Source organism: Canis aureus, chromosome 31, assembly GCF_053574225.1.
Source record: "Canis aureus isolate CA01 chromosome 31, VMU_Caureus_v.1.0, whole genome shotgun sequence".
NCBI classification, from domain to species: Eukaryota; Metazoa; Chordata; class Mammalia; order Carnivora; family Canidae; genus Canis; species Canis aureus.
This window is the reverse complement of record NC_135641.1, coordinates 25,015,032-25,039,393: the sequence shown is the minus strand read 5'-3', so window position 1 is coordinate 25,039,393 and position 24,362 is coordinate 25,015,032. Positions and strand designations below refer to the sequence as shown.

The 24,362-nt window shown below is 42.4% G+C and overlaps 2 long non-coding RNA genes across 10 annotated transcripts in view; one reads left to right on the top strand and one right to left on the bottom strand.

Moving 5' to 3' along the window:
• Nucleotides 1-3,509: 3,509 nt before the first annotated feature.
• LOC144302576 (uncharacterized) overlaps nucleotides 3,510-24,362 on the bottom strand; it is a 31,147-nt gene continuing 10,294 nt past the window's right edge. For 2 of the 4 annotated variants that reach the window (XR_013369493.1, XR_013369490.1), the window contains 3 exons: nucleotides 23,396-23,548; nucleotides 6,259-6,378; nucleotides 3,510-4,810 (listed from right to left, as the gene is read on the bottom strand). This is a non-coding gene — a long non-coding RNA (uncharacterized LOC144302576). Of the gene's footprint in view, nucleotides 4,811-6,258; nucleotides 6,419-23,395; nucleotides 23,549-24,362 lie in introns of all 4 variants that reach the window. The other 2 variants (XR_013369492.1, XR_013369491.1) reach the window with 2 other exon arrangements.
• LOC144302577 (uncharacterized) lies at nucleotides 17,171-23,860 on the top strand. Of its 6 annotated transcripts, none has more exons than XR_013369499.1 (5): nucleotides 17,171-17,551; nucleotides 18,049-18,145; nucleotides 20,821-20,931; nucleotides 23,213-23,310; nucleotides 23,421-23,860. It is a non-coding gene; the product is annotated as an uncharacterized LOC144302577 (long non-coding RNA). The 6 variants fall into 6 exon arrangements; XR_013369498.1 differs by having other exon boundaries at nucleotides 23,238-23,310; nucleotides 23,421-23,858; XR_013369496.1 differs by having other exon boundaries at nucleotides 23,213-23,789.

Here is a 24,362-nt window from a genome sequence, read left to right as displayed (position 1 = left end):
AGCCCAGTTTAGAGCTATACAAATCAACTACAATACGGGAGTTACCAAAAAAATATTTGACAGTAAAAACAAGCCCATTTTTACTGGCAGCTCTGTTGATTTTTGGCTCTCTTTAATTATTATGATTTGTAGTCCTGTGTAGGTGTGGTCAATGCCAAGAACTCCAAACCAGGAATGGAGAGTTTAAGCCCAGGTTTTTGACCATTTTTTAACTCTTGGATCTGGAACAATTACTTTCCTGTCTCCTCTGGGGGGAAATTGGAATGAGCATCCTTTCGGCCTATCTCGTAGGTTTTCTGAGGGGCTGAGATAACAGGATAGATGTGAGAGCTCAATGGTGAGATTATCCAAACAGGAAAGGAGGAGTGTGACCCTGCTTAAAAGAGCCCGAGAACACAAGTACATCAATCTGGGTCTTAGGAGATGCGCAGACACCAAAAGGTTTTAGGAGCAATTACTTTGCTATTGTTGGTTTCAATCATTTTTATTTATCGAACAGCCAGGACCATAGGCAATAGGAATGTCACCTCTCCCTATCAGGTGTCTCATACATCTTGCATTTATTTAATTCAACAAGACTGACTAAGTGCTTCCTGTGTACCTGGCACTGTTGCTACGGCTATGGAACTGGGTAAGAAATATCCTTACAGCATACAAGTGATTCTGATGAAGGGCAGAAGTGTGGACAGACTCTTGCAGGGCACAGGACTGTCTGTTGAAGAAGAGTTTGATTTCCCTGGGCGGGGATGGGCCTTAAAGGGCCCAACACAGGTTTCTGCTAGATACTTCCTGGATGAGCAGATGAAAGCATCACTTTTAGCAGCACGGGTAGCTGAGCCGGGCCCTGGCTGGGAACTTGGTGTGGTTTTTTTTCCTTTCCTTCATGTCTGAATGTCTGGGGTTTAGCAGAGGACCAGTACTTGGGGGTCACTCTGCAAACATCTTGGAGAAAATTTAAGTCATATTGTGTCTGGAGTATAGTTGGGTGGGTCAGATCCTTAAGAGAGGGAGTTCACCTTCTCCAAGACCTTGGCCAGGTCACTTTCCTTCTATTCTCATCAGGACACAGGAGAGGCACGTCTGATCTTCCTGACAGGCTTGTGAGCAGTTTGCTGCCAGGGAGGTCTCTGGAATTGCTTGCCAAGTAGCGTGAACAAAGCAACTTCTTGGAGGCATGCTGGGGACGATAATGACTATCATATGAGGTTTAGGATGGTGAGAGCGTCAAGGGGAACAGCCATCACTGTCCTGTACAGGAGGACTAACCCAAACACTAACACTGGAATAAAAGGAAAAGGTGATTAACGAAGGTAATTGTCTATTGTGTCGAGGAAAACTTCCTGGGGCACTTTCCTTTGCAAAGGTTAATTATCTTCGTAGAGAGCTAGAATATTAGGGTTATTAGAGGGCGAAAAACTGCTGATGTTTAATCTGTAATTATTGATGGCATGCTAATGAGTTGAGAAAAATAAAGCAGATTGGCCCAAAGGCTTAGGATGCAAAGCTTATTGTGGAATAACATGGAGTGGGTTGGCCAACCCTTGGGTTATCACCATGCAATTATCAAGTAGTCAGTGCTTCTTCCTGTTTTAACAGAGGCAGTGTCTGAAGAGTGGGCAGGGGCTTGGGGGTGCAACGATTGTACTTTTGGAGGAGTGTCTGAAAGGTGCAGACAGCACAGTCAAGAGTAGCCCATGCCTACATCCTCACCCACCTGCAAGACTAATTTTGTCTTTGTTTTGGCTGCTAGTGGAGTCTTTCAGCTGCAAGTCTCGCTTGCATAAAGCATGGTGTTTTATAAGTATGTAAAACACTTTTATATATTTGGATTCATTCTGTCCAGTTTGCCAGAGTCAGAGAAATGCTGTTTATCTCAGGTTACGGGAGTTGAGTATGATGGAGAAATTAAGAGTAAGGCCTCTTGGTAACTCTGAGCCTGGGTCTCAGGTTATTAGGAAAGGTGGGCTGTCATTCCCAAAACAGCAGCCGTGACTTCTGGCCATCCCGCTGCCCGTGGAGGCCCACTGCTGCTCCTCCCGTCGTGGGCACCCCTGTACCTTAGCTTGTCCTTGTGGCCAGTACTTCTTCCTGCAGCGTCTGATGGCCTTCCTACTCTACCTTTCTCCTGTCCCACGACTCCTCCTGTCTGGTGGTTTCAGCTCACTCCTGGGTGTCTGCTAGACTCCATCTCTGCACCACTAATTATTCCTACTTGTGTTCACACTCCCCCCAAGAGAGAAACTATACAACTCCAAGGATCTCTGTTGGCAGGATGGGCTTTGTGCAAACTGTTCAGTCCCATGGTGCCCTGCACTCAGAACGGGTCAACAACTGGCTTGGATTTTCTCTTCTGAGAAGATTCTCAGAAGTGTTACATCTTCATAAAAGTATACATCATATTGTAATGTTTTGGTCTACTTGCTTGTCTGTCTTGTCTAATACACTATTCATTCCTTGAGAGCAAGAAACAAATCTTTTTCACTTCTGTATCCCTGGCACCTAGCACAATATTTAGCATATAGTAGGTGCCCATTAAATATCTGTGAAATGAAAATAAGGACTCACAGTTGGTTGGTGGCACATGGACTATAACCAAACTCTTGAGTGTCTCTATCTTGGGCTTGGTCAACTGGACCAAAATTTCCAAATATTTTTAAATGACAATTCTTATGGAGACTTTCTTCCTTTTCATCTTTTTTGGAATGGGTTCCTCAAGCAGCAAAATCGCACCTTCTGTTCCACCCTTCCTTGAAAATCAAATCATGTTCAGGTGAGCTTTGAATTTCCAGCTGGAGAGACACTGCCCAAAGGGTGATGAGGGCTTAAAAGGACCACAAGTGGATTAGAATGGACCTTGCTGAGACACAGGTTGCAAACATCAGAGGTGCTCAAAGAAGTAAGCACAAAGAAAATTCCAGTATTGAAAGGCCAAAAGGGAAAGGAAGTTGTGGACTATAGAGAGTTGTCCATTCTTCTCTTTCTCTAGGTTTCTTGGTTCCTACCATGGTTCTATTATTTAATAATTGTGTGACTGAGAGCAGACAATTTTTATTGATCAAATTGGTCAATAAAATAAGATAATGACCTACCTACTGCCCACTGTATACTGTCTTAATAGAACCAAATTTGAAAGTACTTATAAAAATGTTTCATAAAAATTGTAAAACATGATGCCCATATAAAAGTCTGTTATTACCAGATATGATTACCACATATTCGGCCCTCCATGAGGCCCCTTCCCTGAATTTTGAACAGGCTTGGACATCCCAATTGAATCTTGACTCCTAGGGTAAAAATAGAGATTTTGGAAGTCATGAAAACCCAGAAGTCTCTTTATTCACATGAGAATATGGGTTGTAGGCAGGCCTTATTGTTGTCTCTGGGGAAAATAAATGTTATCAATTTGATCCTTCACCTTGCAGAAGCTGTCTGCAGTTCTGACTTTTTCCCACCAACCACACTGCATTTTTTAAAAATATTTTATTTATTTATTCATGAGAGACCACACAGAGAGGCATAGACATAGGCAGAGGGAGAAGCAGGCTCCCTGTGGGGAGCTTGATGCAGGACTCGATCCCAGGACCCTGGGATCATATCCTGGGCTAAAAGCAGATGCTTAACCACTGAGCCACCTAGGTGCCCCCTACCAACCATACTTCAAATAAAGTAAAAAAAAATATTTACTTATTATCTTGTACTATGTACCAAGCATAAGGGATAATGTAAGATCCTTGTCTGAAGTCTTAAGAGAAAAACCAGATGCCAACATAAATAATTATAACCCAAGGTAGAGCATAAAAGAAGCAACAACAATGGTTTTTGACAGCTTTGAAGAGGAGAAATGACATCCCACTAGAAGGCTGAGAAATGATTCATGGAGTCTTGCGGTTCTTGGAGCCAGTCCCTTTGACAAGGGAAAAGTCCTACGGAGCTCGTGAAGCATTGTGGGGAATACTTCTTTAGGGTCTTCCTTCTCAGAGCCTGGGAACAACTTTGGCAGACTGTCTCAGGCTCTCTCTCTCTCTCTGTGAGACCCAGAGCTCTGCACAGGTGAAGTCGGAAGCACTTGGCCTCCTAGAATCTTGGTTGAGTAGCCCCTGGCAAGCCCCTTAGACTCTCAGTTTTCTTGTCTGGAAAATGGACCTAGTAATACTCACTTCAAAGGAATGTTGTAACATTTAATTGATATTTTCAAACTCTGCTGAGATCTACAGATGAAAGACCTTGGAGAAGAACACAACAATATTATTACACAGGAGTTAATCCCTTCATCAGCCTTTGGGAATTCTCTGTTTGTTCAATCTGTACCCTCTTTGGGGGACAGTTGACTGTATTCCCAGATGCAACACATTCTTACAGGAAGAAACAAGTGGTTCTTGATTTCCTGCCCATTCTTTGGGACTTTCTGACTTCACATCATTTGTAGACTACTACTTTCTCTCTTCTTTATTTCCCACTCTTGAGGCAAAAGCCTTGCTCCACACCTGGTCCATGGTCAGCATCATCTCATCCTGGAGCATTATGTGAGTGAGAAGAAGCTGATCCATTCCTTTCAAAGACTCAGTGTTTTCTGCTTTCTGTCATGCCCAATTTTGGATATCAGTGACAGCTTCTTAGCCCCCTCAGAAAACATACCTTTCTTGTCTGGATTCTGATACTCTTCATCTCTTCATTCTGAGAATGAGATGAATGTTCTTGAACTGTGATTCCATGGTAGGAAGAGTATAGAACCCCATCAGCGTCTGATAATTTCCTCTGATTTTATCATTGATTTGCTTCTGTTGGCCTTTCCTTTCTTCAGATTCCTCAACTATTAAATGAATGTAATAATCCTATTAATTTTCTCAATATGAGTCCTGAGGAGTTAATGTAATTGAAAGCACAGTCTAAACTCTAGCAATGTGTAGATAAAAAAGAAGTGAAGTAGAGAATTATCCAATCTGTAATGCAGGTATCAACGGACACAACCAACGTTCATAAAAACAAATTTGGAGTGAAAGGTAAAGTCATTAAGATTAGCCCCACTCCTTCTAATTTTGGTAAAAAAAAAAAAAATCTCCTTTACAAACTCTCTGTTGATCAACTGACCTCTTAATACATTTTAGTAATGGGGAGCACACACTCTATTGATACAGTCTATTTCATACTTGGAAACTTCTCACTGTTAAAAAGTACTTTCTCGGGCTGAGTTGACATCAGTGACAGTCATCAGTGAAGTCATCCATGACAATGTCACTTCCAGAACTGTTTTTTAATTCTGGCTCCACACACACACACACAAAATCCAACCCTCCTTCCCTATGATGGTCCTTCAGATCTATAAAATTAAGGATCATTTCTAGTGGGTTCTCTCATTACCAGCCTAAACTTCTCAGTTCCTTTAATTTCTCTCATGGCACTGTTAACAGGCCTTTCACCATTCCAGAGGTAGAATCGGTGTTTTGACCAAGAAATAGGGGAAGTAGAGGCTTTAGGACTAGAGGTAGAGCAGAGTGAGAACGGTTAGATCTCTGTGTACTCAAGTTTACAAGGAACAGCATGAAAAGGACATTTTCATCACATAGACTAGAGCCAATTAGCTCAACATGTGACACAGTTGGTGTCTTTCACACAGCTGGAGCTGAATGAATACATACTGTGGATTAATAAGTGCAGCTAAAACTTTGCTGTCCATAATATATATTTCTTTCCTCCAGAATACCGTGATTTTGGAGTGCCCTTTAATATTTTTTCAGGTGCTATATCACTATGGAGAGACAGGTCAGGCTTTAGTTTCTTCTTCAACACTGAGATATATTGAATCACTCCAAAGTTCTGCCTTTGGGAGCTCATACTTTAGGAGCATATGACAAAATGGGACATGAGGCCAAACTGGAGAGTGTGGTTCAGATAGTGTGCCATCCCACGATCTTTCCTAATGCTATTTGTAGCTCTTCCCCACACTCAGTCTTATAGTGACAAAACTTTTGGCCTAGAATAAAAATGAGGTGCCAAAGTATTAAAAAGGGGGTGGAGCCTGAGTCACAAATCCAAATGGAAGAGACATTGGATGCGAGCCAATCCAGTCCAGCACTTGATGGTTGGTATTTATAACACCAGATTCCAATTTGGTTAATGTTTACTGAGCAGCTACCATGTGCCAGGTACCATGCTAGATGCTTTTACACATAGTCTCTTACTTATTCCTCCCTTCTATATGATGAGAAAGGTATTATGGTCTCCTAGAATCTAGAGAGATTTGATGTCAACAGCACTGACCTGTGGTTAGCATTCTCCTCCTCTTCCAAGGGAGCAGCTTTCATTCATTAATTGAGAAATGTCTATGACTTCCTCAGCAATGGTTCCCAGATCCTGGATTCTATTAAGCCTGTGGAGTTACTGCAAAAGAATCTCTGAATCAGTGTGTGCTCAAGATTGTCTAGAGAAAAAAAGAAAAAAAGATTGTCTAGAGACTATAAAAGACAGGTATATTTTACTCATATGTACTCATATTTCTCAAGTGTAAGTGATGCTTATTAATTTTAAAATTAACACACAGTTTTAAAAAGTGGTCTTACATTTACAGAAAAAATGAGTGGAAAGTACAGAGTTCCCATATACCTCCTGGCCCTTCCCCTTCAAGTTTTCCCCTGTTGTTAATTTCTTGTTACAGTTGATGAGCCAATATTGATGCACTATTATTAAATAAAGTCCATAGTTCTCATTAGGACTTTGTGTGTTCTCATTAGGACTAATGCTTTGTGTTATATATTCCACAGGTTTTGATAAATGTATATGCGTACATATAACCACCATTACAGTATCATATAGAATAGTTTCATGACCCTAAGAATCCTTGGGGCTCCACCAATCCATCCCTCCTTTCTTCTCCATAAGCCACTAAGATTTTTATTGCCTTTATGTTTTGCCTTTTGCAGAATGTCATACAGTTGGAATGTAATTAGCCCCTTCAAATTGGCTTCTTTCACATGGCAATATACATTTAAGATTCCTCTGTATCTTTCCATGGCCTGAAAGGTCGTTTCTTTTTTTTTTTTTTATTGGAGTTCGATTTGCCAACATATAGTATAATAGCCAGTGCTCAACCCGTTAAGTGCCCCCCTCAGTGCCCGTCACCCAGTCACCCTGTCCCCGCACCCCATTCCCCCACCCACCTCCCCTTCCACTACCCCTTGTTCATTTCCCAGAGTTAGGAGTCTCTCATGCTCTGTCACCCTCTCTGATTTTTTCTCACTCATTTTCTCTCCTTTCCTCTATAATCCCTTTCACTATTTTTTATATATGGACCTGGAGGGTATTATGCTGAGTGAAATACGTCACTTGGAGAAAGTTCATTTCTTTTTATCACTGAAAAATATTTCATTGTATGGATACACCATAAAGTTTGCTTATCCATTCTCTTACGGGAGGGCATCTCAGTTGCTTCCCAGTTTTAGCAAATATGAAAAACTTTCTATAAACAACCATGGACAGACCCTTGTGTGGACATAAGTTTTCAGCTCATCTGAGAAAATGCCAAGGAATGCAATTGCTAGGTTCTCTGGTAAAACCATGTTCATTTATTTTTGTAAAAAACTGGCAAACTCTTTTCCATAGGGGCTGTACCATTTTGCATTCTCACCAACAATGAATGAGAGTTCCTGCTGCCCTATATCCTCATTAGCATTTTGTGTTTTCAGTGTTCTGGATATTGGTCATCCTAACAGGTATATAGTGGTATCTCATTGTATTAATTTGAAATTCCCTATTATGTAAGTTGTTAAGCATTCTCTCATATACTTTTTTCACTATATATCTATATCTATATATCTTCTTTAGTGTGGTGTCTGTTCAAATGTTTTGTTCATTTTTAAATTGGGTTGTTTGTTTCCTAACTGCTGAGTTTTAAGAGTTCTTTACATACTTGGGATAACAGTCCTTTATCAGATACGTGTTTTGTAAAGGGTTTTTCTGTCTGTGGCTCATATTTTCATTCTTTTAAACAGTGTCTTTCACAGAGCAGGGGTTTTTAATTTTAATGAAGTCCAATTTTTCAATTTTTTCTTTCAGGTATTGTGCTTTTGCTGTTTTTAAATAGTCATTGCCAAGCTCCCAGTCACCAAGATTTCTTCCTATGTTATCTGCTAAGAGTTGTCTACTTTGGGTTTATATTTAGACCTATAACCCATTTTGAATTTATTTTTGTAAAACATATAAACTTGTGGCTAAATTTGCTTTTTTTTTTTCCTTTTGCATGTGGAAATCCAGTTGTTCCAGTACCACTTGTTGAAAAGACTCCTTTCTCCATTGAATTGTTTTTGTTCCTTTGTCAAAGATCAACTGGCTATATTTGTGTGAGCCTATTTCTTGGCTCTCTCTTCTGTACCATTGGTATATTTGTCAATTTTTTTTGGTGCCAGTGCCATACTGTCTTCATTATTGTAGCTTTATAGTAAGTATTACAGTTGGGTAATGTCAATCCTCCCATTAGGTTCTTTAATATTGTGTTGGTTATTTTGGGTCTTTAGACTTTCCATAGAAACTTTAGAATTACTTAATTGATATACATAAAATAACTTTCTGGGATCAGTAATCCCTTGATTGAGATTGCATTGACTTTATAGATCAAGTTGGGAAGATTTGATATATTGACAATATTGATTTTTCAATCTAGTTACATGGGATAGTTCGCCATTTATTTAAATCTTAAATTTCTCTCATCAGAGTTTTGTGGTTGTTCTTATATAGACCTAGTACATATTTTGTTAAATGTTTACCTAAATATTTCAGGTTTTTTGGTGCCAGTGTAAACGGGATTGGGTCATTAATTTTAGAGATATTAACTAATATCAAGTAGAAGTGGTATTTTTCAGGTTAAAATGTGATCTGCATAATCCAAAAGGTGAAAGACCAGTGGCTTATGTGACTTCGGACATGAAGAAACTAACAGCAGGGTTCTGAGGCCCTGCTGCCAGAGGGTGTCTAATGGTGTTACTGTGGCAATGTCACGGTACACTAGAAGGAGAAATCTCATTTACAGCTGAGACTCTAAGAGTGAAATAATTTTTTCCATCCCAAAGAGCTTAAAACTCTTCTACCTTGCCTCAAATCCCATAAAAATAAGTGGGCAACAATCAGCCTTTGCTGAGAGGGTGTAGGTGAGAGGAATGGAGAGCTATGGCATCATGCAACCATTTTCTCCACTAGCAGAGTAAATAATATCGTAGATAAAGATAAAAATTCTTATATAGGTTACAAGACTAGAGTGGTCTGACTTCTATCAACCTCTTAAACCATATGCTCCCTACTCTGCTTGATGAGTCTGAGCTTATGCATCCTTCTCTTTGCCACACTTCTTCCACAGGGCCTTTACATATGCTGTTTTCTCCCTTCTGTATCACTTCCTTGATTCTCCCAGGCCAGGCCATTGAAAGTGCTGTATATTTCTGAGCACTTGCCACATTGTGAGTTTACATTTATTTATGTTATTAGCTGATTACAAGACCATCAGTTCCATGAGGAAAGGTATTGTGCCTCTTTTGCTTGCCATTATGGTTCTAGTGCTATAATTGTTGAGTGAATGGATGATTGACTGGATATCCTATAGAATCATGAACCGCATATCTATTTTCATTTTAAAGTATAAGGACCACTCAATGAATCATTTTTATTGTCCTAAAGGACTCCTCTAAGTATTATGGCACAAATAAATCCCTGGTTTGGGTGGTTCCCCATACCAGGGTATGGGTGGTTCCCCACCCAAACACTATAATCAATATTCTAGTTCCTAGACCAGTGGAAATGGATTCAATAGTTTCCTTTATAGAGTATTGGCTTGGTGAGGCTTATAGTGGTTTGGGTAAACATTAATTTGATTTTTTAAAGTTTCTTTAGCAAGCGTTTATTAAATGCCCACTGCACACTATGTTAAATGAGAACCATGTATGAAACCTCTCAACCATAGTCTCCCTCTTGAAAGACTGGTGTTACAGTGCGGGCAACATGCACATCAATTCCTTGCCAAGCTGAATGTCAACGTGAAGTCATAGTAGGTGCTATAACCATTGGTTCTGTGGCCCAGGCTGCATGTTTTTTTGGCTGTAGTCTCTGAAACTTTGGGAACTGAATGCCTTAGGCGGGTCCTGCACGTTTTGTTCCCTCAGTCTCCTACCACTCCCTACTCTCTCATACCTGGCTTGGAATTTCTTCTGTTTCCACTGTCGGCTAGTCCCAAGTACATCCAATTCGTGGCCCTTGGCTGGATCCAACCTTCCCCTGGGGCCAGTGGCTGGCTAGAGAGAAGAGCTGCTTTTCTCATTCCTATTTTGTACAAGGAACTGTGGGAGCCACCAACAGGATCACACAGGCCCTGATGAAGAACTCACAGCCTGGTCAAAGAAGTGACATGCACACAAATGACCAGAACACTCTGTCTCAGAGTGTTTACAAAGGTAGCTGTGAGAAGGGCAGGGACTGGAACACATGCTCTGGCTTGTGTGTTTGTAGGTCCTGTTTATGGTGGAGGGGTGGGAGAAGGTGAGGTAAAAGCAGCCATACAGACCCTTATCTTGTCATCAGTGAAATTAACTGTGGCTCTGTAGCTGTGGGATCCTAGGCAAGTCACCTCGACTTCATCTCTTTGAGCTTCAGATTCTACAGCTATAAACTACCAGTGATACCAGGGTGCAGTAAGGTTGTTGTGAGGTTTAAAAAAAGGATGACTATGCAAATACTTAGCATAATACGTCATATAGTAAGGACAATCAACTATTGTTGACTATGAATCCTGCTTTATAGGAACCTTTATAGAGATCATTGCAGATTAAATGTTGGCAACTCTGGGGCCCACCTTTCATAGGAAGCCTCAGTAGGGGATTGGGCAATCCTCTCCCTTGTCCAGCCATTGGCGGTACAGAACATCCTGTGCCAGCAGGAGGCCTGGCCATGTGACCTCTTCTCCTTGGCTGTTCCCACTGGCAAGCCATGAATAGCGAGAAACACCCTCCATAGTGCTAAGAGCTTTTCCGAAGGAGCCCAGAGGGAAGAATATTCTCTGATTTTGCAAAGCCTGAGCCTCTTCTGTAGCCAATTCTGGTGGAGATACAGAGAACCTAATTGTTTTATGTTCTTCAGATCCCCTCCATTGGTGGCCACTTAAGCCCTCCTTTTAACACAATGAATGAAACACTTCAAAGAGTCAGCATTTGACAATCTCAGCTTCCGATGGTCACAGGAGCACCAAGAGTTGCAGATTTATAGATTCAGAGAGTTTCAGAGCAGGAAGATGTCCTGAGTTTATCTGTCTACCTCTCTCAATTCACAGCTATGGAAATTGAAGCCCAAAGAGACAAAAGTCAGTGACAGACCTAGATCTCCCACTTTCCAGGTCTGGGCTTCTGCAAAGACATCACCCTGCCTTCCATGTATGGAAAGAAGCATTGAGCATGAATGTGTGTGTCTGGTTCCACCAGTGCCGGTTATTACAAATGACAGAACATCAGGTTCAGGGGGAAAAAAAAAAGTATATGCCCGACAGAGGCACTTATTAGCTTATACAGCTGAGCTATCCATCCATGGCAAGAGTCATAGGATCTGGTTTCACTCTTTCCATCACTAAGGTCCTCTTCCTTGATATCACCTCCATTCCAAGACGTTCTTCCCACAAGAATGTTGCCAGAAATTTCCAGGGCTAAATCCTTTCATGATCATTCACCATGGGAAAACATCAAAGTTCTCTGTCTCAGCTTCTCTGCAAAACTCCCAAGGATCACTCTGATTGGATGTCTTGTAGCACATGTTCTGATGTTGGCCAATCCCTGGGGCTGGAGATCTTGAAGTTCTAACTGATGTAGGCCTGAGCCTCTTGGTCCACTCCTCGGCTGGGGACGGGCTGCTCAGACCCTGGGGACGGACAGTGGGGGTGCTACTAGGAAAAGGAAATGGGGCTCAGTGGCTAAAAAATTAAAAAAAAATGTCCTCTGTGCCTCCACAGTGCTTCTAGGTGTGATTATGAATTTGAGTGTGTCTTAGGTTTATCAAATCTTCCATCTCTCTGAATTGGGGAGCACTTTGCTATCTAGCTAGCTATGTGGTTGCAGTAGTAGACATGAACTTAGACGAGGGTGGAACAGGGCAGCCCGGGTGGCTCAGTGATTTAGTGCCGCCTTCAGACCAGGGCATGATCTTGGAGACCCAGGATCGAGTCCCACATTGGGCTCCCTGCATGGAGCCTGCTTCTCCCTCTGGCTGTGCCTCTCTCTCTCTCTCTCTCTTCACTCTCTGTGTCTCTCATGAATAAATAAATAAAATCTAGAAAGAAAGAAAGAAAGAAAGAAGAAAGAAAGAAAGAAAGAAAGAAAGAAAGAAAGAAAGAAAAAGAAAGAAAGAAAGAAAAAGAAAGAAAGAAAGGAAGGAAGGAAGGAAGAAAGAAAGAAAGAAAGAAAGAAAGAAAGAAAGAAAGAAAGAAAGAAAGAAAGAAAGAAAGAAAGAAGAGGGTGGAACATTTGCTCAGGTGAAGCCAAGGGCTGGGGTTTAGGTAACATGATACCCTCCTGTTCATTAGCCACCCCAGGTCTTGTTCTGCATGTGCTTCTGTTAAATAAAACATGAGGCAAACAAACAAAAGTCAAAACCAACCAACCAACAAACAAACTAAAATTCAACAGACCTGTCTTTCGGATTGCTAAGAAAGTCTGACTAAACATATTTCAACATAAGACAGGGCTATTGCAGCTATAAGAGGAAATTTCTTGATGCTTGGGAATATGCAACCCACCTCACTGAGCATCAGTTTATTCACCTGCTAAAAATCAGGAAAATCTAAAACTAGCACAGAGCTAACCACTTAAAAGGACTTTCATGACAATGGATGAAGGCAGAGTACGGCCTATCCCCATTCTACAAATAGGAAAGTGAAGCCCAGAGAAGTTGAACAACCTGACAGAGGCCCCCTGGCTTGTCAGTGGCAGGCCTACAAAGCCAATCCAGGTCCCTTGACCCCGGAGACTGTTATCTTTCAATATGTCATGTTTTCTCTAAAGAAGATGAACCCATTTTAAAGTGTTAACACTTTATTATTTCCCATTTTAAAGGAAAAGATATTTGAGATGCAAATTAGTATCAACCATGTAATTCTTTCAGATTGGCAAAAAAAAAAAAAGAAAAAGAAAAAGAGTGATGATATTAAATTTTAGCAAGGGTATAAAAAAAATGGGTCCTTTTGTATACCTTTGGCCAATCTGCAAATCAGTACAAATTTGATAATTATCTTTTATAATTCAATATAAAGTATGTGTGTGGGGGTGATTCTAAAGTGGCACATACAAATATGTCCATTGTGCCATTATTTGTAATAGAGAAAAAGATAGTCTACTTACAGTACATTCATAGAGGAATAGCTTAACTGTAGGGTATTGATATCCTGAAATATCAGTGAAGACAGTACATCTATGGCAGCGAACATAGCTAGATTTTCACCATGTGTTAACTTTTAAAAGTTGTAGCACAATATATATAACATTAGACCATTTATGTGAGAAACAAAGTGCAAAATGAATCGAGGTAGTTCTCTATGCACATATAATTAGTGCACATTTATGGATGCCTGGGTGAAAGGCTGAAATGATAAGTGCTGACAGTGGAAGTGCTGTGTGAGGACGAGGAGCAGAAGAGTTTGGAGTTAGCAGAGAGGAGGGTTTGGGATCAGGAGGGACCATCAAAGGGATGATGCTTGCTTTTAGATATTTGAATTTTTTTGCAGTAAAAATATAGTCACGTTCTATTTGTGTAATTCAAAATATTAACATATAAAATACCATGAGATTCTTACTAAAACGTGTCAACTCATTTGAATTAAGAAATGTTTTATTGGTAGCTGAGTTTAAAGAGAAAAAATGTGGACTCCTTTTACAGTTTTCTGATCACAGCAAATACTTCTCCAAAGCTCCTCAGTACCAGGTAGCCTTCAACCCTTTGTGAAAGACCTTTCAACCCCGGATGTTCACCTGCACAGAGGCAGGCCACTGGGGGCTGCAGTCTAGTTACTTCCCTAGTTCTTTTCCAAGTGACCCATCCTGGACTCAGGCTGGGGCCACATGGCTGGGATTCTCAGGAGAGAGAATCCCAATGCTTCTTTCTCTGCTTTCTCAGAAGGATGAAATCAGCCAGTCATCACGGCATTATTAGGTTGCTGTCAGACATAATAGGAATGCTGGAGGGTGATGTCATTGCTCTTGTCTCCATTTTTCTGAAGCTCAAAGTTGAAATGGTTTGCCCAAGTCCATGTGGCTGCAGGACAGCTTTGGCTCTGACTTTGTCACAGTACTGGTGGCTCTTTGTGATACTGCTCGTATCACATCATCCATAAATCATGAATGTGACTGCGTTCCCTGCTAGGTGGAGAGTTCTGTAGAGTCTAAGACCAGATCTCGGTCTACTGCTTTGCCCAGCTCTTTTCTCATGTCCGGCTGACCTCCAGGGAATGTGAATTATGTAGGAAACTTTCTGGACTCAGCTTCTTCTCTGAACAAGGGTGTGCGCTGAATTGCTAATATTCTTTTTCAGTTGGAAAGGTCTGTGATTTTGAGATTTAAGTCTTCACTTCAATTATTCTCCTCATCTGTAACCAGATGGTCAACTCCTTCTACACCCTGCAGAGCTTGGGAATTTCAGCTAGATGAGAAGCCAAAGGACCAGGCAGTCCTTTCTTGTGTGAGGAGAGAGGAGATTTCTGCAGGAATCTTAACTGTGATGGCCTCGGTTGATGCTGGCTAGGAAGTAATAACACCTTGTGTTTATGTAGCCTCTTGCCACTGAGGAGCTCAAAGGGCTTCCCAGACAGTATCTCACTGTTTCTCATTATTATTCCCTGGCATGCCCGGCACCAATGGGTTAAGTGGTTTTCCCACAACTACCCAGTGACAGAGTTAGGACCAGGACCCAGGTTACCAGACTCCTGGTCTTCCAGCCTGCTCCTTGTATCATGTGGCTTTAGGATGGAAGATCTGCCTTATGGAGAAGAGATGATTTACCACCACTGTTGTAAACTTTGGGATACTTGCTGAGGAGCCCTGGGAGAAACGACTCCTCTCTCTTGCTCCGGGCTCATGAAGTTGATGATGTATGAACTGATTACAGAGAGAAATTTGAGCAAGGGTTGACTCATCTCCTGGAAGAATCTGGCAATGAGTCAGGAACATTTATCGATGCCAGAGTGGAATATGAGGGGACATTGGAAACCCGGTACAGTGGCCTTACAGGTTTAGTGGGTATTGTGCTCCGGTAATGAACATCAGAAACCTTAGTGGATTGTCCCATTCACTCCTTGATTATTTCTTAAATGATAAAATTAACATTATGGAAGCTGGGAGAAAGGATTGGCCTTATAGTCAGGAGATCTGTGTTTCATTCAAGTATTATGTATTTTGGTGCCATGGGCTATTGGAATAATTACTTAGTCTCTCTGTTCTTCAATTTTCCCATTAATTAAAATGGGTAATACCACTCTCATTAGTTTATTATAAAGAACAAATAAGAGAGAATATAAGCCAGCCATGGTTTTCCAAACATTTGGGATATTCGATAATGCCAGGGAATACTCAAAGCCGTAGTTATATCAACTTTGGCACAGATGTGGGGGAAATTCATTTTATATTAAAAAAAAAAGCACAAATCTATTTCCAAGTAGCAAGCTAAAAGTGAAGACATTTTAAAGATAAATTTCACCTTGGCCCAGAGGTAGAGGGGGACATGACTGACCCTCTATCTCCAAATCCTATAGGGTAGAATTTCATTTTTCTCTTCACTGGGTGAAGAAGTTTGAGAAGTGTTGGTCTGACTAGTCCACTGTTTTAATTTTTCTGAGTTATGTTCCTATGCCTATTTTGGTCAGTTAAGTGGCATTAACTCAGGTTCCTGTAGCAATGATTCCTCATTTTTTTTTAATATCATGGCTCCAGATTTTATCAAGTGTCAATATAATAAATGGTTGCAGGGAGCCTGATTCAGTGTTGCCTGCAAAATCACTGTTGAAGATCCGGTCTCTGAATAAGCATACAGGTGATAAACCTTTTCCTCAAATTTCCTGCCTAGGAAAAGATTATCTCCTCTGAAAATTAGGTATTTGTACTTTTGATCACATAATAAAAACCAGATAGCACATCACTTTCTATTTTTGCCTTGGCAGTCAGGAGGCTCAATGAGCAGGCTGGAAGGAGTCCTGGTCCTAACTCTGCCACTGGGTAGTTGTGGGAAAACCACTTAACCCATTGGTGCTGGGCGTTCCTGGCATGATTAATTCCACTCATTCATACAGTGGTAAGTCTGTATATTTAACCATTTGGTGTTTTACTCTAAGCCTTCTTCAGTTTTTTGTTTTTGTTTTTTAGAAATAGGGTATCAATGATAAGGAAGCCGATTTTGATATGGTTTAATTCCAAAGCAAATGGAAAAGATACTAAGACTCACATTTAAAATATAAAATCAAGTTCCTACAGAGGTGATGCCCAAGGCATGTTTGGGAAGGAGCCTGGTTTACCCATCAGCCTGTGAAGTGTCCCGTTAGACAGCTCCTGCTTAAAAAAAGTGGCCACAGAGCACCCACTCTTCCTCCCACCCCCTTCCCCACATGGGTCCTTCTCAGCCTGTTGTGCTACAGCAGCCAGCCCCAACTCCAACATTTGCAGGCCAGGTAAAGTGCAAATGGAGGCTTCTGGTCCTACCCCCACCCTCCCACTCTCTTCCATTCTTGGCAATGCTACACACTGGCATTGGTGGATATTGGCACACCAATGACAAGTGTTTTGCAAACTTTTCTACTCAAGTATTTCTGAAGGCAGGGAAGAGTAAGATGTGAAGGCTGAGTATCAAGCACCGCCCCCCCATCCTTGGAACACACCCTAGTCTTATGGGTGTGCATCTGGGACTGTGATAGGTGTTGGGGATGAAGAACCAAAAGAGAGAACAGGAGGGCCTGAAAACAGAGATTGGATCATTTGCGTGGGAAATTTCAGGGTCCCAGGTACCCAGAGTTTGCTCTGGAAGGGAGATGTGGGCTCCAGCTACACATGTTCATGGGCCCTGTAGACTTTCCCACCCATGGCAAAGACCCAATCTGGGCCCCCTGAGGCATGGATTGTACCAATTGCCTGGTTCTACTGTTACCTGGCAACCCTCATGCTTAGAAAGACTGCGCTTGTCATCAGACTAATATGTTCTATGTCCCCTTCAGTCATGGGATACTGAAGTATTGAAGCTGAGAGGGGATTATGGAGACCAACTGTCTTTTTTTTTTTTTTTTTTTTCTTTTTTTAAGTTGACTACCTGAGATCAAGACCTGAGCTGGGTCAAGATTACTTAAGCAACTGAGCCACCCAGGCACCCCCAGAGGCCAACTGTCTAAATCCTCACCTTACAGATGGGACTATTGAGGACCAGAGAGGCAATTAACTGGTTTGAGTCCCTTAAGTTGTCTTCTAAATATTTGTACTCAGTCCTCCAAGGATGGCAGTAGAGCAAGGACAGAGACATAACAGTACAGCATAGCCAGAACCATTGGGATTAAACATTCCCAGAGGTTAGTGGGTGAAGAATATGAGAGAAATTAAAGATGGGGGGATCCCTGGGTGGCTCCAGTGGTTTAACGCCTGCCTTTGGCCCAGGGCACGATCCTGGAGTCTCGGGATCGAGTTCCGCATCGGGCTCCTGGCATGGAGCCTGCTTCTCCCTCTGCCTGTGCCTCTGCCTCTCTCTCTGTGTGTGTCTATCATAAATAAATAAATAAATAAATTTTGAAAAAAAAAAAAAGAAATGAAAGATGGGAGGAGGAAAAATTCATATCCAACTTCCGCCATCAGAAAAAGTATTTTTTCCCCTTGGATATACTGTATTCACTCAAATGTGCTATTGCACAGCAGAGATAAAAATTAATAGCTTTGTTTCCTGTGATCTCTTTATCAGTCAAAGTACAGGACTATGGCTCTCAGTTATTTTAATGGAAAAAACTGAGGTTGTATTATCAGGTGATAAGGCTGTGTCAGGCGTTATTTTATTTTCTTATCTCCCTTGTTCAAGGTGAAGTGTTCCAGCCTTGATGGATGAGCAGGGCTACCGTGACTGCGATGTTCCTTGTGCCTTGATCTTACTCCACCTTTTAAGATAACTGTGGCAGGTGGGAGAGGACTTGGGGGCCAGATGAATCTTAGCATGGCACCCAGGGAAGGCTGGGGTCCTTGTCCCACCTAGGATGGGTGGCTTGAAGGCTTTGCAGACTCAGTCACATGGCACAGGTCCCCTGCACTGCAGAATCTTTCACAACTCCTCTAGGAGAATTTATTCAACAAGCACTGGCTGGTGATATCAAATGCTCCCAGTGTAATGTCTGATAGGGACCAAAAGCTGAGTCATGCTGGTCCCTGACACCCTAGGGAAGCTCATGCCGAGAGAGGGTTGCAGGTTTGATGCATCTACCTCTCCCCACTCCGGCTTCCGTCATGGTGTGTCTGCATGTCTGTTTCTTCCCCTACTAGAATGTGTGTTTCCCTGGGGCAGAGCCCAGATCCTGAATGTGGTTTCAGGTCCAGGTTCAGTGCCTGGCTGAGGCAAATCAGCATAATTTGTGCACTAAATTAATGTATGAGCAAATTCATTCATTTGTCTGTTCATTCATTCATCACCCAATGTCTGTTGCTAATTTCCATTATATAACACTACCTCCTCTAGACAGGCCTGTTACTAAGATCAGAGATTTAAAAAAGGAGTAGCTTTGCTCTGAGTATGAGGCGTGGCTCATGAAGCAGGACAAGGGACCCTCCCGTCTCAGCTCCTTTGTTACTCCTGCAAAGGCTCCAGGTTTCTAATCCTTTGTCAGCCCTAGTGGTGACTCAGACCCGACCATGGACCGGAAAGAAAGGAGATGTTGTAAAATGAGTGCCCACTGCTAGTGAGTCAGGCTGGGTTGTGACCACCCAGGTTCTGCTACTTCTTAGGTGACAGGGGACAGGTTGCTTCCGCTCTGAGTCTGTTACTTTATCTGAGAAGTGGAGATAATATAACTCTGTCTTGCCTCCTTCACAAGATTTTTAAAAGAGTCATATGAAAATGGATATGAATGATAAAATGCACCATGGAAAGCAAAGACTATTAGAAAATAAAGCAGTTCCCTTTTCACCCTACCCTAGGGCCCTTCATGTGCTTTGGTTAAAAGCCTTCCCATAGGCGTATACCCTGCCTTCCTTTTTGTATTTAGAATAATTATTTCTTTGATGTATTATGTTTCAGAGACTCTGGAGGAGTGTCTTGGCAAGCAATGGGACCTGATCCCCAAGCTGCCGTTGTAGGATGGCATCCACATTTCACTAGGAGCCCCTGTGGAGCTCAGGGAGCAGTGCATCCCCAGCTGGGACTTTTTAATGGGGGATGTTATAGTTATTGGCTAAAAAGCCAAAGAAACACCATCATTGGCTATAAGAGCCAGTGAAAGTTCCCTCGGCCTCCATGACTCAGTCCCAGGAGAGGGTCATTCCATGGTAAAATGAAGGGATATGCTGAAGCAAGGCAAGGCACAGGAAGCCATCTGCGATAAAAGGCAGCTTCTATCAAAATTCAGTTCCAGACTCCTCCTCTCACTCCTTCAGGGATGGAATCAAAATTATGATGATATCTCCTTTTAGCTGGTCAAAGTCCTGGAGCCCTGGGCCTGGGAATGACTCTGCAGGAGAGTTCTCGGACAAGTTCTTGACCGATTCCATTTTTCTGTCTCTTATCTGTCAAATGAGCAGGGTGATTAATTCTTAAGGTCCCTGCTAGCTTTGACATTTTGTCATTCTATGATATCCAACTGTTTGACAATTCCTGGATGCTCTGAAGTGAATTTACAGGCATGCAGCCCTTGTCTTATGATTCCCCCAATGTACCTCTGGGTGGCCTGAGCCCCAATCTCCACCTGAGGCCCCTACATATCCATTAGTGGAGCCTGGAGGACTAATAGGAGCAGCGCAGTCCTCCAGGCGTGAGACTGCAGTAGTACTCGCCCCTGTTGGGTTCAAGTTGAATGTTGGACCCAGAGGCAGAACGTGAGCTCTGGTCTAGATCAGCTGTGACCTGCTCAGTCCCTTCAAAAGCTCAGCTCCAGGGCAGCCCAGGTGGCTCAGCGGCTTAGTGCCGCCTTCGGCCCAGGGCTTGATCATGGGGACCTGGGATCTAGTCCCATGTCAGGGTCCCTGCATGGAGCCTGCTTCTCCCTCTGCCTGTGTCTCTGCCCACCCCCGCCCCCCTGTGTCTCTCAATAAATTAAAAAAAAAAAAAAAAAAAAAAAACTCAGCTCCAGTAAATTCTCTTTTATGAAGTTCTCCCAGATTCTCGTCTAGAAGACTCTGTCCCTCCCCGGTCCTCCTCTTAGTTTTCATACCAGCTTTTGAGGATGGTGGAGGCTGGCTGTCCTCTGGCTGCCACAGATCCTGAGAGAGTTTTGTATATGGTAGGTGCTAATAAACACGAATCAGTGACCTGAGGAATTTGAGGTTGAGCCAATTTGAATTAGATCTGGATTTAGATTGTACACCTCTAACAGACACATGTCTGTGATCTCCTTGGTACTTGGTTAATGATTCCCAACCAGGGATTTCTGGAGCCCAGAGATCTATTTAGGTAGTAAGGAGGTGAGAAGGAAGTAGAGTCATTTGGTGGCAAGTGACAAAAAGCCCAACTCAGACTAAAGCAAAAATAAAAGGGGTGGGGGAGGGTATTACTGGGGAAAGAGCTTGCTTCTGGTTTGACAACCAAGGGACTTGAGCATTTGTCACTTCTGCTCCTCATCTCTTGTCTTTGCTTCCCTCTTTTTTGGAGCTATGCTCAGGCCCCCTCAATGTGATGGCCATATGACTGGTGGCAACCCAAGGGTACGAAGACCCATTTCTTCTCTAACTTTTTCAAGAGTACCGGGCTTATCTCTCAAAGGTCAGTGTCAGTTAACAATTTAGGTGGCTGAAAGGGAGGTGGTCTCTGGTTGACTTTGGTCTAAGCCTACCCCTGGAGCTGGCAAAAGTCTAGGAACTGGGATGGCGAATGGTGTTGCTGAAGGAAATGGAGTGGCACTGTGACCGAAAGAAGGAAAATTGATGTCCATGGCAAAGCCAACAAAGTGTGTCTTTAAAACATTTTCAGTTTTGGGCAGCCCGGGTGGCTCAGTGGTTTGGTGCTGCCTTTAGCCCAGGGCATGATCCTGGAGACCCGGGATCGAGTCCCACATTGGGCTCCTTGCATGGAGCCTGCTTCTTTGTCTGCCTGCGTTTCTGCCTCTCTCTCTCTCTCTCTCTCTGTGTCTCTCATGAATAAATAAATAGATAAAATCTTAAAAAAAAACAAACATTTTCAGTTTCAAAAAGTCAAACAGAAAGTGTCCATTTACTAATTAATGTTAAAGCCAAAGAAGCTGATGAACATGTCCAGTTTTGTTTGTTTGTTTTTGTTTGTTTGTTTTTTCCTTTTGATATTATATCAGCTCAGTTTGGGAACACTGGATATCTCTTGTTGACTAGAAGCTCCTTGCCTCATAAACAATGGAAATGAAGGTGAATTTCTGGTATACCCCATTTAACCCCAGGGTTAATTATTAACAATGCTGATTCATTTTAACCCTAATTTCTAGATTTTTTTCCCTTAAAACATGTCATATTATATGTAGATAGATAGATAGACCATATCATAAATAATTCTACCTGAGATTGGAGGGCTAGTGTATACTCTTAGCAGATAAGAGCTAAATAAACTTGACTGTGTTCTTTTTGAGCTCTATGCTCCGGTCAAGAGCTTTACCACCTACACCTGAAAGTGTATGGGAGTAAAGTGTTGAGAGAAGATGAACAAACAAAACTGAGTAACTTACTGGAACTTAAAATGCAAGACTCAAGAGATCTTCAAAAGAAAGGTCCAATGGGGCACGTGGATGGCTCAGTGGGTTAAAAGAAGGATCCAGAGTTAAGATGTAGAAGTAATTAGGTGATTGTGGAAGTCTTTTGACCTTAGGGAGGGTCTGGTGAGCACACCTGAGCCCAGTGGGGAAGAACTTACAATTGTAGGTAGGAGAAGCTGTGGCCAGGGAGTGTCATAGCTTCAGGGTATTAGAAAGAACCAGAAGATCCATTGCCTAGGAGAGCCAGAGGCTGGGAACAACCTCTTTCTGGGGCCAAACTATGACAGTTGTGTCCTCAGTTTTGAAGGTTTACAAATGTTAAAGAAAAATTCTGTACTTGCTTTATGGAATCATTAGAATACCTTAAAGAAAAAAAAACCAAATCTCCTCTGCCTAGCATCCCTTGTCTTTAAAGAAATCACTCTCTTTTCGATTTTTGTTTTTTCTGTGTCATTCAGTTTGGTTAATCTGGAGCATCATCCTTCGTAGTGGGCTGAGGGGGTGGGTGCGGTGGGCTCTAGATCCAAGGCAAGAAAGGGGGTATAGAGAGCTAGGCACTTCCTAGACATTCCTGCCTGAGGATAGATGGTGTGGTGGGAGGTACCATCTGAGGGTCTGCAGTCATGAAGGGAGTGAGTGACAGAGAGCGCACTGTGGATGGCATGGTGGGGAGGAAGTAGCAGGGAGCCCCTGAACCCCTTTACGGTTCACACTATGCTCAGTGTGAATGAACACCTGTGCTGAGTTAAATGCTGTGTGAGCATGGAGCCCGTTTGGGCTACTGGGGTAACCCAAAACAAGGCAGGAGCCCAGCTGGTTCCCGAGTCATAAGATCTCCATTGTCTAAACCAGGAAGAGATCTTGGGCATGATGCTTGTTCAGCGTCCTCATTCCACACAAGGGGAATTACGGCTCAGAGAACAGAGGAAGATTTTCCTGCAGCTGGCAGAGTGTTGGTATGTTTGCTCCACCTCTAGTATCAGGATCAGCTAGGAGTGCTGGTTAAAATTTTGATTCTTGGGAGCAATCCCAGACTTACGAGATTAGATGCTCTGGAAGTAGGCCCAGGAGTCCACAATTCAGAAAGCACCCCAGGCAATTCCTAGACACCTCAAGTGTGAAAAACACCGGTCTGAGGTTCTGATGCTGATTCACATTTGACTTTGTGGATGGGCTCCTGATTCCAGGCTCAGGGCTCTCTCTATGACACCAGGGGCGCATGGGTGCTGGGGATGTGTTGAAAGATGGATCCAGGAGGGTGAGTTTTGGGGGACTGTGAAGAGTGAGCTTGTGTTTATTTTTACTTTTTTTTTTTTTTTTTTTGAGCTTGTGTTTTCAATTCTTCCTGCAGTGTGAGAGAGCCAGGAGGCATCTTTTCAGACTAAATATAAGGACTGAATAAGCGATTCCTGTCTCCCTGTCAGGTACCAAGATGCTTAAGTGCATGTGTCCTGAAACTCTGTGACTCTTTAAACTCCAACTGCTCATCTGACAGATGAAAAAACTCACACAAGCTCCGTTCTCTCTTCTTCAGATAATAGATACTCCGCAGTTTCTGCGAGTTCATGTGTAACAGTTCAACAGGTTGGCGTCTGTCCTTCCATGGCTTTCACATCTCCAACAAATGTGATGAAACTGCAAGAGATGGTCTCTGAATCACCACTACAGAGATTAAAATGAAAAGAATTGGTTCTTTTTGTTGTTTTTTAAAATGACATAGTTCTTTGCTGAGAGTTAAACTAACATTTACCTCCTGTTATAAATTTGTGTGTATTGTTTTATATTTCATCATATGAAGACTTCTTTTAATGTTTTTGGTTAGATTCCTTTGGGATGTCTCAGGACCCCAATACGACTAGAGGTCACTAGGTACCATTTTATTTTTTAATTACAAATAGTCAACAGATAGTTCATCAAGTTACTAGTAATGGTTAAACCAAAGACTACAATAGGCTTTCTCTTTAAAAGCTCAGCTTGTATTGAGGTGCTGGGGTGGCTCAGTCAGTTAGACATCTGACTCTTGGTTTCTGCTCAGGTCATGATCTCAGGGCCATGAGTTTGAGCCCTGTGTGGGGTTCTGCATTGGGCACAGAGCCTGCTTGGAATTCTCTCTCTCCCTCTGCCCCTCCCCAACCCCTTCCACCACTCATGTGTGTTGGCTCTCTCAATCTCTAAACAACAACAACAACACTGGCTTGTATGTATACATTTCTATAAGACATTTGACAGGAATTCAGGACAGGGATCTGATGCTGGCTCTGCTCTAAATATGCTGTGTGAACTTGGACAAGGCACCCCTTTCTCTGGGCCTCAGTTTACCTCCATGGACTAAAAGGGTCAGACAGGTGATTTCTAAAGACCTTTCCAGCCTTGAAAGTATCAGGGTAAAGTACCAGGAGGTTATGAGATATCCCACAGTGTGGGAGGGAGCAAATATGTCATGATTTCGTTCCAGTTTAATCTGTTTCACATTTAG